Genomic DNA, 13,076 nt, shown 5'->3' on the forward strand with positions numbered 1-13,076 from the left:
TCTCACATACATCAAGCACTTGAAAGTTTACAGAATATTTTACATATTAATACATTTTGTCTTCTATAGCAATTCTGGGAGGAAGGCGCTATTATTTCTCCCATTTTATAGCCAAGTCAATTGTAGTTTAGAGAAGTTAATTGACTTGTTGGTCACATTCCTAGAAAGCATCTGAGGTAGGATTAGAACCCAGCTCCTCCTGATTCTTAGAACTGGGTTTTCGTTTTTACCCACTTCACTAGAGTGCCGGCTAATGGGAAGTAGAATCATGGGTGCTTGGCCAGAGGGGGATAACAGAGATTGATAAAAAGAATAAATAAAGTCATAGGAAGAACAAGGTTTTTCTATCTGGCAGTAATGTAAAAAAAAAAAAAGGAATGTAAGTAAAGCCAAAGAAAGAGTAATGGGATCCTTGGGGAGTAGTCTTCAAGGCAGACACTTGCAAATGAAGGCATCTGAGAGCTCCTTTTTTCTTTAGTGCTTTTGTGGGGAAGGCAATGTGGTAGAGTAGGAAAAGCTCCAGATCTGGGGTCAAAAAACCCCCAAACTAACTTGACTCTTGTGTAAGTAGTACCTTGGGCAAGTCACTTAACCACTCAATGCTGCCTCCTTTTCTTTCCCTATCCAATGAGGCTACAGACTATGGGATCTCTAAAGTTCTGTCTGTCCCTGGGAGTCTATGATCTTGTTTCCAAAATGATTAACCCATTATTCTGTCATCATATCAAGGCAGCCCTTCCCACTACACACGTGTATTACCAAAGCTTTAATCAGAGGAGGACTTCAATGCGTCTGCTTTCTTTAAAAAAAAAAATCTTAAAGAATTTCTTTAGGGTAAGAAAAAAGGAGGTGGGAAGTATAACCTCCATTAGCCTAGCTAGCAGAATGATTAGATGCCTTTCCTAAGAGCTCTCAAACCCTACTTACTCAAATACATCAGGAACATCTGTTATTTTGTCTTTTTTTTTTTTTTTGCAAGTCAGGTCTCTCAGAGTGGGGACTTGTATTTCACAGGATGCTTTACAATTAGTAGGTCCTTTATCAATGCTGGTTGAATTGAATTGATTACTTCTTTTTCGTTTCTCTTTTTTTGTCTTTATTAATTTGTTTGTTTACTTTTAGTTTACAAGATTCAGTTCCACAATTCTTTGAGTTTCAAATTTTCACCCCCTCCTTCCCTTCCCCTCCCTCCCCTCCCCTCCCCCCCCCAATGGCGGCATACAATCAAGTATAGGATCTGCAAATACTTTCACATTAGACATTAGTCAGGTTATAAAGGACTGTATCAGATGGAATGAACAATGGGAAAAGAGGAAACAAAACCAAACAAGAAAAAGAAAGAGAGCAGGTAGTTTGCTCCAATCTGCATTCAAACTATGTTCTTTCTAGTTCTTTCTCTGAATGTAGACATCTCTCTTCATCATGAGTCTTTTGGAGTTGACATAAGCCTGCATTGCTGAGAAGAGTCCAGTCTATCAAAGTTGGTCCTCACACATATGTTGTGTCTGTAATTGTGTACAAATTTCTTCTGGTTCTGCTCTTCTCACTCATCATCAGATCATATAAACATCTCCAGGTAAGTATGAAGTCCATCTGCTCCTCGTTTCTTACAGCACAATAGTATTCCATTATATTCATATACCATAACTTGTTTAGCCATTCCTCAATTGATGGGCATTCCCTTAATATCCAATTCTTTGCCATGACAAAAAGAGCTGCTACAAATAATTTTGTACATATGGGTCTCCCTTCCACTTCTATGATCTCTTTGGGGTACAACCCTAGAAGTGGTATTGCTGGGTCAAAGGGTATGAAATTATTTATAAGCCCTTTGGGTGTAGTTGCAGATTGCTCTCCAGAATCGCTGAATCAGTTAGCAACTCCATCAGCAATACATTAGTGTTCCAATTTTTCCACATGCTCTCCAGCATGTCATTTTCCTGTTTTGTTATCTTAGCCAATCTGGCTGGTGAGATTTGGTACCTCAAAGTTGTTTTGATTTGCATTTCTCTAATCAATAGTGATTTAGAGCATTTTTTTCATATGCTCATAAATATCTTTAATTTCTTCCTCTGAAAACTGCTTGTTCATATCCTTTGACCATTTATCAATTGGGGAATGACTTGTATTCTTATAGATTTAACTCAATTCTCTGTATATTCTAGAGATGAGGCCTTTATCAGAGACATCGGATGTAAGAATTCTTTCCCAATTTTCCACTTCCCTCTTAATCTTGGTTACATTGGCTTTGTTTGTACAGAAGCTTTTCAATTTAATGTAATCAAAATGATCCATTTTGCATTTTATAATGCCCTCTAATTCTTGTTTGGTCATAAAGTCTTCCCCTCTCCATAAATCTGGCAGGTAAACTATTCCTTGCTTTCCCAGATTGCTTACAGTATCAGCCTTTATACCTAGATTATACACCCATTTAGACTTGATTTTGGTATATGGTGTTAGATAATGGTCTATGTCCAGTTTCTGCTATATTATATTCCAGTTTTCCCACCAGTTTTTGTCAAATAGTAAATTCTTATCCCCAAAACTGGGGCCTTTGGGTTTATCAAACAGTAGATTACTATAGTCATTGATTGCTGTGTCGCATATACCCAATCTATTCCATTGATCCCCTACTCTATTCCTCAGCCAGTACCAAGTAGTTTTGATGATTGCTGTTTTATAATACAGATTAAAATCTGGTATGGCTAGGATACCTTCCCTAGCATTTCTTTTCATTAATTCCCTTGATATTCTGGACCTTTTGTTCTTCCAAATGAATTTTGTTACTATTTTTCCTAGCTCTATAAAGTAATTTTTTTGTAAATTAATTGGTATGGCACTAAATATGTAATTTAATTTAGGTAAAATTGTCATTTTTTATATTAGCTTGATCCAGCCATGAGCAATTGATGTTTTTCCAATTAGTTAGATCTGACTTTATTTGTATGAGCAGTGCTTTGTAGTTGTGTTCATATAGGACCTGGGTTTGTTTTGGCAGGTAGATTCCCAAATATTTTATAATGTCGACAGTAATTTTAAATTGGATTTCTCTATCTCTTGCTATTGGATTTCATTAGAAATATATAGTAATGCTGAGGATTTATGTGGGTTTATTTTATATCCTGCAACTTTGCCAAATTTATTTATTGTCTCAAGTAATTTTTACTTGATTCTATAGGATTCTCTAAGTATATAATCATATCATCTACAAAGAGTGATAGCTTGGTCTCTTCTTTGCCTAATTTGATTCCTTTGATTTATTTTTCTTCTCTAATTGCTACTGCTAACATATCTAATACCAGATTAAATAAGAGGGGTGATAGTGGACACCTTTGTTTCACCCCTGATCTTATTGGAAATGCTTCTAGATTCTCCCCATTGCATATAATACCTGCTAATGGCTTTAAATAGATGCTACCTATTATTTTAAGGAAGACTCCATTTGTTCCTATACTTTTTAGTGTTTTTTTTTAAGCAATTGGGGCTAAGTAACTTGCTCAAGGTTACACGGCCAGTTATTTCTGGATGTGGTGCTGAGTGTCTGAGCCCGGGATTCGATCTCCAGGTCGTCCCAACACTGGAGCCGGTGCTCTTACTCACTGAGCCACCTGGCCGCCCCTGTTTTTAGTGTTTTTAATAAGAATGGAAGTTGTATTTTGTCAAAAGCCTTCTCTGTATCTATTGAGATAATCATGTGGTTTCTGTTAATTTTATTGTTGATATGATCAATTATACTGCTGGTTTTCCTAACATTAAACCATCCTCACATTCCTGGAATAAATCCTACTTGATCAAAGTGTATTATATATATATATAAGTTGCTGTAATCTTTTTACAAATATTTTATTTAAAAATTTTACATCCATATTCTTGAGGGAAATTGGTCTATAATTTTTTTTTCTCCATTTTATCTCTTCCCGATTTAGATATCAGTACCATATTTGTGTCATAAAAAGAATTTGGTAGGACTCCTTCACTAATTTTCCCAAATAGTTTGTAGAGTATTGGAATCAATTGTTCTTTAAATGTTTGATAGAATTTGCTAGTAAATCCATTTGGCCCTGGAGATTTTTTCTTAGGGAGTTCACTGATGGCTTGTTTGATTTCTTTTTCTGAGATGGGGTTATTTAAGTAATTTACTTCCTTTTCAGTTAATCTGGGCAGCTTATATTTTTGTAAATATACATCCATTTCACTAAGATTTTTGATACTCATAATTTGGTTTTCTTCTTTCTGTTTTTTTTATCATATTGAGTAAGGGTCTACCAATTTTATTGTTTTTTTCATAAAACGAGCTCTTAGTTTTATTTATTAATTCAATAGTTCTTAATTTCAATAGTTTTATTTATTAATTCAATAGTTTTCTTCATTTAAATTTTATTAATCTCTCCTTTGATTTTCAGTATTTCTAATTTAGTATTTAATGGGGGATTTTCAATTTGTTCTTTTTCTAGCTTTTTCAATTGCTTGCCCAATTCATTGACCTGCATTTTCTCTAATTTATTCATATATGCACTCAGGGATATAAAACTTCCCCTAAGAACTGCCTCTGCTGCATTCCACAAGTTTTGGTATGTTGTCTCATTATTGTCATTCTCTTGAATGAAGTTACTGATTGTTTTTAGTCTATCTTTCCATGGCCCTTTATTGCATATGATTTTTATTGCATCATGATCTGACAATGATGCATTCAATATTTCTGTCTTTCTGCGCTGAATTGTGAGGTTTGTTTTTTAATTTTTTGCTTTTTGGAGGGCAATTGGAGTTAAGTAACTTGCCCAAAGTCACACAAGTAGTTTTTGTGTTGTGTCTGAGGTTGGATTTGAACTCAGATCCTCCTAACTCCAGGGCCAGTGCTCTATTCACTGTGCCACATAGTTGCCCCATGAATTGTGAGGTTTTTATACCCTAGTACATGGTCGATTTTTGCATATGTGCCATGTACTGCTGAGAAGAAGGCATATTCCTTTTTATACTCATTCAGTTTTCTCCAGAGATCTATCATATGTAGCCCCTCTAAAATTCTATTCACCTCCTTAGCTTCTTTCTTGTTTATTTTGAGGTTAGATTTATCAAGTTCAGAGAAGGAGATATTAAGTTCCCCCCCACTAGTATAGTTTTCCTATCTATTTCTTCCTCTAATTTCCTTAACTTCTCCTCTAGGAATTTGGACACTATACTGCTTGGTACATATATGGTAAGTAATGATATTGCTTCATTCTTGATGGTGCCTTTTAGCAGGATATAGTTTCCTTCCTTATCTCTTTTAATTAGATCTATTTTTGTGTTTGTTTTACTTTAGCTGAAGCATAATATATTCTACTCCAACCTTTTACCTTTATCCTGTGCGTATCCCCTTGTTTCAAATGTGTTTCTTGTAGACAGCATATTTTAGGATTATGGTTTTTAATTCATTCTGCTATCCAGCTCTGTTTTACAGGAGAGTTCATCCCATTCACATTCACAGTAATGATTGCTATCTGTCTCTTTCCCTCAATCATATTCCCTCTTCTGTTTATGTTTTTGTTTCTTCCTTCTCCCTTCCCCTCCTTAAGGATTTTCCTTTTGACCGCCACCTCCCTCAGTATTCCCTCCCTGTGATCCCCCCTTCTTTACCTATCCTTTCCCCTTACTACTATTTCCCTCCCTTCTAACCCTCCCCCTCCCCCTTCTTATCCTCCCTTTACCCTTCCTACTGCCTATAGGCACATGGATTTTTATACTTATCAGAGAATGTTATTTCCTCTTTGACCCCAAAACAATGAGAGTAAATTTCATACAGTGCTCCTCTCCCTCCCTCCTTTCCCTCTATTATAATGAGTTTTTGTGTCTTTTCACATTAGAATCTTAAACTTAACTGATTATGTAGATCCCTCTTTGAACCAGAACCAAAGAGAATAACATTCATATGATGTTCATCTCCCTCTCCTTCCCCTCTACTATAGTATGTTTTTATGCCTCTTTGTGTGGCATAATATACCTTTTTCTGCCTCATCCTTTGTTTTTATCCCATTAAGTCCCTGTGGACCCCTTAATAAGTTTTTTTTTATCATCAGATTAGTTCATTTATACTCAACACTCTCGATGTATATCCCTTTTAAAAATTGTGATAATCATACAAATTTCAATATTGACAGGTATCAGCTTCTCAAATAGGGATGTAAACAGTTTCCTCTTATTGCATCCCAAGTTATGTGCATGTGTGCATGAGTATGTGTGTGTGTGAGTGTGTGTTTTCCTTGTTTACCTTTTTATGTCTTTCTTGAGTCTTGTAATTGGGAATCACATTTTCCTTTGAGCTCTGACTTTTTCACCAGAAAAGTCTGGAAGTCCCTTATTTCATTAAATGACCATCTCCTTGCCTGAAAGATTATGCTCAATTTTGCCAGGTAGTTGCTCCTTGATTGCAGTCCTAGCTCTTTTGCCTTACAAAATATCAAATTCTAATCCCTCTGATTTTTTAATGTAGAAGTTGCTAGGTCCTGTGTAATCCTGACTGGAGTTCCATGATATTTGAATTGTTTCTTTTTGGCTGTTTGCAGTATTTTCTCTTTAACCCTGCAATTCTGGAATTTGGCTATTATATTTCTTGGAGTTTTTAATTTGGGATCTCTTTCAGGAGGAGTCCAGTGAATTCTTTCAATAACTATTTTACCTTTTGATTCTAGGACTTCAGGACAGTTTTCTTTGACAGTCTCTTGGAGGATGTTGTCCAGGCTGCTTTTTTCATCACAGCTTTCTGGGAGACCAATAATCCTTAGGTTTTCTCTCCCAGATCTGTTCTCTGGGTCAGTTGTTTTTCAGTGAAATATTTTATACTTTCTTCTAATTTTTCAATCTTCATGTTTTGCTTGATTAACTCTTGGTGCATCATAGAGTCCTGAGGTTTGATTTGACTGATTCTAATTTTTAGTGAATTACTTTCTTCAGTTAGTTTTTGAAGGTCCTTTATTAAGGAAGTATTTTCTCCAGTTAGATTTTGAATGTCCTGTCCCAGTTCCACAAATGTTACTTTTTAAGGATTTGTTTTCTTCAGTGAGTCTTTTTTTTCCAATTTGGTCACTGTAGATTTAAATTTATCTTCTACCTCTCTAATTTCGCTTTTAAAAATCTTTCCTGAGCTCCTCCAGGAATGCTTTTTGGGCTTGAGACCAATTCATATTTCCTTCTGTGGTCTCAGTTGTCCATATTGTCCTCTGTATTTGGTTGTTCTTTCTCCCTATAATAAGCTTGGATTGATTTTTTTACCTTTCCCTACTCCTTCTCAGCTTCCTTCTTTCCCATTGTGATTTCATATTTCCTAATTTCTCAGGCTGGGATCTAAGGGCCTGGTTGTTAATTTTGTTTGCTGTAGCCTCTGGGTGTCTAGACTGAGGCCAAGGCCAGGATTCTCAGTGTTTCCCCTGGGTTACCCTGAGGTTCACAGAGTAAACTTTGGGGGAGGGGTCGTCTGACCATTTCAGATTTCTGCCTCTATGCCCCTGGGCTACAGCTCAGGTAGGCTCAGCAGTTAGCTTTCAGGTAGTCCAATATTTTTAAATTATCTCTCCTGAATCTATTTTCGAGGTCAGTGGTTTTTCCAATGAGATATTTCACATTGCCTTCTATGTTTTTATTTGTTTGGATCTGTTTTATAGTATCTTGATTTATCATAAAGTTATTAGCATTCAGTTGCTCCAATCTAATTTTGATGGAGTTATTCTCTTCAGTGAGTTTTCAAAATTTCTTTTCCACCTGGCAAATTCAGCTTTTTAAGGCATTCTTTTCCTCACTGGCTTTTTGGGCCTATTTTACCATTTGAGTTAGTCTATTTTTTAAGGTGTTATTTTCTTCAGTGTATTTTTGGGGTCTTCTTTAGCAGACTATTGACTCACTTTTCATGATTTTCATGATCATCCTCATTTCTCTTCCCAGTTTTTCCTCCACTTCTCTTACTTGATTTTCAAAATCCTTCTTGAGCTCTTCCATGGCCTGTAACTAGTTCATGTATTTTCTTGGAGGCTTTTGATGCAGGCATTCTGACTTTTCTATCTTCCTCCCACTCCATGCGTTTATCCTTTTTGTCTCCAAAAAAGGATTCTATGGTCTGTTTGTGCTTCCTCTGCTTGCTCATATTGCCAGCCAATTACTTGACTTTTGAGCTCTTTGCCATGGTAGAACTCTGCTCCCAGAATGGAGAGAGCTTTGTCCCAAATTTCTGGGGTTTTCACAGCTGCCAGGGCTATTGTGAGGGTGCCCTCTCTACAGCCCCTACAAGCTCTGGCTCACTGGCCACATATCCCAGGACCACCACCTAGGACCGTGATCCAGAACTAAGCAGGTTGGAGCAAAAGTGATTACCCTCTGAATGGTTGCTTGCTATCCCTATGATCTGCAGACCAGGAGTTCCTGAGGCAGCCACATGTCAACAGCTGCACAGCTTCCATGCCTCCAATGTTTCTGGCCCAGGGGGCAGGGTACATACCTCCTTTTCAATCCTCCCCTGTGCCAACAGAGTTCCACACTGACCTTTTACTTTGTCTTTGGCGCTTATGGGTTGAGAAGTCTGGAAACAGCCACAGCTGCTGGTGATTCATTCTCCTGAAGTCTGCTTTGGCCGCTGCTGGTAGGGGCCTCCCTGGGGCCAGAACCCCATGGCTCATGTGGGACTGTGCTCGGCTCCCAGCTCAGTGTGATAGAACTTCCCTGCCTGCCTGCCGGGCTTCCTTCAGAGGAGATTTGTTTCTTTCTGTCACTTTGTGGGTGCTATAGCTCTAAAGATTTTTTAGAATAATTTTTTTTACATGTATTGGAAGTGATTGGAGCAGGAGCTCATGCCAAGTTTGTGTTTCTACTCCACCATCTTGGATCCAACTCCCTTAAATTCCAGTTCTTTTGCTTAGTATGAAGCCTGAGATGAGTCAACCTCTCTAGTCCTCAGCTGCAACACGAATCAAATGAGGGGTTGGACAAGGTTGCCTCTAGAAAGAACTGTGTTTAAAGACCTCCACTAACACATAATGGTTGAGTAACTCTAGAGAAGTCAATTCACCTCTCTATGTTCTGGACTATTCCCAAAGACTATACATTTCAGACTTTATTGGCGAGGGGAATTCCATCACCTGGAAGCTCTCTCAACCAATGAAATCAGTGATCTACTCCCTATGCCTATCCTATAACCCTTCTAGGCATCCTAAGTCTTAGGTCTATGCAACTATGTGGTGAAAGTTGGGAAATATTTAACCTCTTAGGACCTCAGTTCCTTTATTTATACAATAAGAACATGATACCTATCTAAAATAATTACTATAAGAAGTAAGATAGTGGATAAAAATATTTTGAAGATTTATAAATATGAATAAATGAAGATATACTATTTTGAGTCTGAGGGACCTACTACCTGGTTCTGGTAAAAGAATAAATCCTCCAAAATGTTCATAGATATTTGAAATCACTCTACTAAAACTTATAATTATGTAATATTTGGTCATTGGCCTCAATGGAAATACACTGTGAGAATTCAAATAACATGACCATATCAGAGGAATTCATTATTTCCACTAATCAGGGCCTAGTATAGTAAGGGCACTTAAGAAGAAGTCAGAGCCATTGACTAGGATTAAATATTTACTCAAATATTTCAATAGGTTTATCTATGGTCTCATTAGTATGGGTCTGACATCCATTAGTACTCCCTTTGTGTTTTTTGGCACGTTGATTCTTGTCCATGTCTTTTTTGTAAATATTTCAATGAGCATCTACCCAATGTTGTAGAGGTTTTGTCTGGTTCTTGACATTTCATGGCAAAAAAAAGCTGTCCTCAAGCTGTCTATTACCCCTCAGTCTTGCTACAGAGCCAGCTCCTTGTTTGGTCATCCAGGGGTCATGATGAGGTCTCACATGCAAGTAATCACTGGTGATGTGCCACCATTTGCTTGCACTCACAATTCATCTTCTCATTACCCTTTAGATCACCCATGGTTGGGGTTCTTTTAGAGATCATGGTGTTCCATGACTTGTATCCATGTAATACCAACACATTTAGAAAACACTCTACCCTTAAAGAGTCATGAGTTTAAAGTCATTTAAGAACCAATTCTTAAGGAATCTCAAATTAAAGTCAACAGATATTTATTACACAACTACTAAATACAGTTCAAGACACAGTCCTTCTGTCTAGCTTTTAATGTGGTAGGGGGCTATGACATGCACATGGAGCCACACTGTGACTATCCTTCATGCATGGAATGCCCTTCCTTTTAGTCTTTCCAGCTTCCGTGAAGATTCAGCTAAAATTCTACCTTCTTTGGAAGTCCATTCCTGGTCTCCAATTCCAATTCCCAATTCCCATCTGCCTCTACCCCTGCTAATATCTTCCCTCTGAGATGATTTTCCACCTACACAGAATATATCTTGTCGATACATAATCATTTGTATGTTGTTTCCCCCATTAGAATATGACCTCCTTGAGGGCAGAGAGACCACGTTTTTGCATTTCTTTGTATCCTAGGGCTTGGCACATAGTAAGAACTTAAGAAATGTTTGCTGACTGATTGACTGACCTGAAACTCAAGGAGGTTCATGTTATTTCTAGGGTCAAATATAATCCCCTTCACTGGGCATTTGTAGCTCTTCACAACCTGTTCCCCTCTCTACCTTTCTAGACTTCTTAACTCCTGATCCACATTCTACAGTTCAGCTCTACTGGCCTTACTCTTGTTCTTCTCATGAAATATTCCATCTTCCATCTCTATGTCTTTGCATTTGTTGTCTTCCTTCCCTTCTGCCTCTTGGAATGTCTGGTTTCCTTCAAAACATAGCTCAAGTGCCATCTTCTATATGAGTCTTTCCTGATCCCCCACCTGTTAGTGGTATGTATATGTATCCATATATATGTATGGATTATATATTTATATATATTATATGTGTGTATAGATATACATATATACATGTATATTCATGATTTATTTTTCATTAGCATATAAGCTCCCTGAAGGCAGAAGACATTTTGCTGTTGCTTTTTAATTTTTATACCCAGCATGGTTTCTGAAACATTACAGGCCCTCAATAAATACTTCTTTGTCTGATTTAACTTACCATATGGAGCTCAGAAGGAAAACAATGAAGATGCTAGTATTTTAATCATAGTTATGGAGAGAGATAATTTTTTTTTGAAACATTGACTCTATCTTACTCAGACAAGAAGTGGAGTGGCTACTCTCAGGTCCATATATTATACCTGATCAGCATGGGATTGGATCTTTGATATGCTTGTTTCAGACTCAGCCCAGTTAGCCCTTCCTTTTCAGATTAAAAAATGTTTTTTAGAATTAGTATTTTTTTCATTTTCAATTTTATTGACATGTTTTGTTTTGTTGTTGTTGGATCATGTCCAAATTTTATGATCCCATTTGGACTTTTCTCTGCAGAGATATTGGAGTTGTTTGCCATTTCCTTCTCCAACTTATTTTACAGATGACAGAACCAAGGCAAATGGGTCACACGCAGTTAGTAAGTGGTCTGAGGCCATATTTGAACTCATGAAGATGAATCTTCCTGACTCCAGGCCTGGCATGCTTTTCACTGTGCCATCTAGCTGCCATGTTTTATTTTATATCACTTTTATTTACAGATTATTCCCCCTTTGTGAAAAGTTTCTTGTAACAAAGTAAAACAGTTGAGTAAAATTAGTAATACAGTGACTTCATCTGAAAGTGAATGTAACATTTCATATCTTTAGCATACTTCTTTATTTTTTGAATGTGCAGAAAATTTTTTCTCCTCCTCCTACCTCTCCCATTAAAAAAAGAAAAAAAAGATAGCCAATATTCATAGCCAACCCCTCCCCGCCCCCCAAAAAAATCCCCCAACAGCTGCATTCAAAAACATCTGTCTTCATGAAGTTCTCTGTTTCTACCTGGAGCAAATAAATGCCATTTGGATATTTAAAGCCCTTCTAACCTGGCCCTATACAATTCTTTCTAGCCTTATTACATATCATTCCTCTTCATGTGGTCTATGGTCTAGTGAAACTGGTCTTCTTCTTGTTCCTTGTATATATCATTCTATTACCTATTTTGGGGCTTGGCACACTGGTCATGCCCCATGCTTAGAATGCATCCCCCTCCCCACCTGGCCTTTTAGAATCTCTCCTTTCTTTCAAAGCTCAGCTCAAGAGCGATTGTCTACAGAAGGTCTTTCCCAATTCCTCTGATCAGCAGTGCCCTACCCCACAAAATCACTTTATGTTTATTTGAATATACAATGCATTTTGTAAACAACCCATGTCCCTGTTATTTCTCCTTGAAAGGTAGTCTTTCAGGTGATGAGAGATAATATGCAAAATATCTAAAGCACATTGTAAACTTTAAAAACTCTATATAAATGTTGGCTAATACTTTATTATTAGACTAGAGAACGCATGATGAGCAATTCAGGATGAGACATAATGGGATAATGGACACAATCCTTACTTTAGAGTTAAAAGCCCTGAAACTTTGAGAGAGGTTAAGAATTACTTACCTTGGTGGGGCGCGGGGGGGGGGGGCGGCTACATGGTGCAGTGAATAGAGCACTGGCCCTGGAGTCAGGAGGACCTGAATTCAAATCCATCCTCAGACACAATGCAAAAACTAGCCATGTGACCTTGGGCAAGTCACTTAACCCCAATTGCACTCCCCAAAAAAGGCAAAAAAAAAAGACTTACCTCTCACATGGTTATAATAACAATAACTACAGCCAACACTCAGATAGCTCTTCTTACTGTATGCTAGGCAGTGTGTTAAGCACATTACAAATACTATCTCCCTGAATCTTCACCAACAGCACTAAGAGGTGGTTGTTGTTTTTCAATTGTTTCTGACTCTTTGTGACCCCATTTGGGGTTTTCTTGGCAAAGATAAAGGAATGGTTTTCGGTTTCCTTTTTCAGCTCACTTTACAGATGAGGCAGACTGTGGTTAAGTGACTTACTCAGCGTCAGGAAATACCTGAGGCCAAATTTGAATTCAGGTCTTCCTAACTCAAGGCCCAGTGCTGTATCTACTTCAACACCTATTTCCCCCTTCCCCCACCCCAACATGTGACGATGAAAAATTG

The sequence above is a fragment of the Petaurus breviceps genome, unplaced genomic scaffold (genome assembly GCF_028583685.1).
Source record: "Petaurus breviceps papuanus isolate PSGF00001 unplaced genomic scaffold, PetGlider_PUasm1.0 220, whole genome shotgun sequence".
Classification (NCBI taxonomy): domain Eukaryota; kingdom Metazoa; phylum Chordata; class Mammalia; order Diprotodontia; family Petauridae; genus Petaurus; species Petaurus breviceps.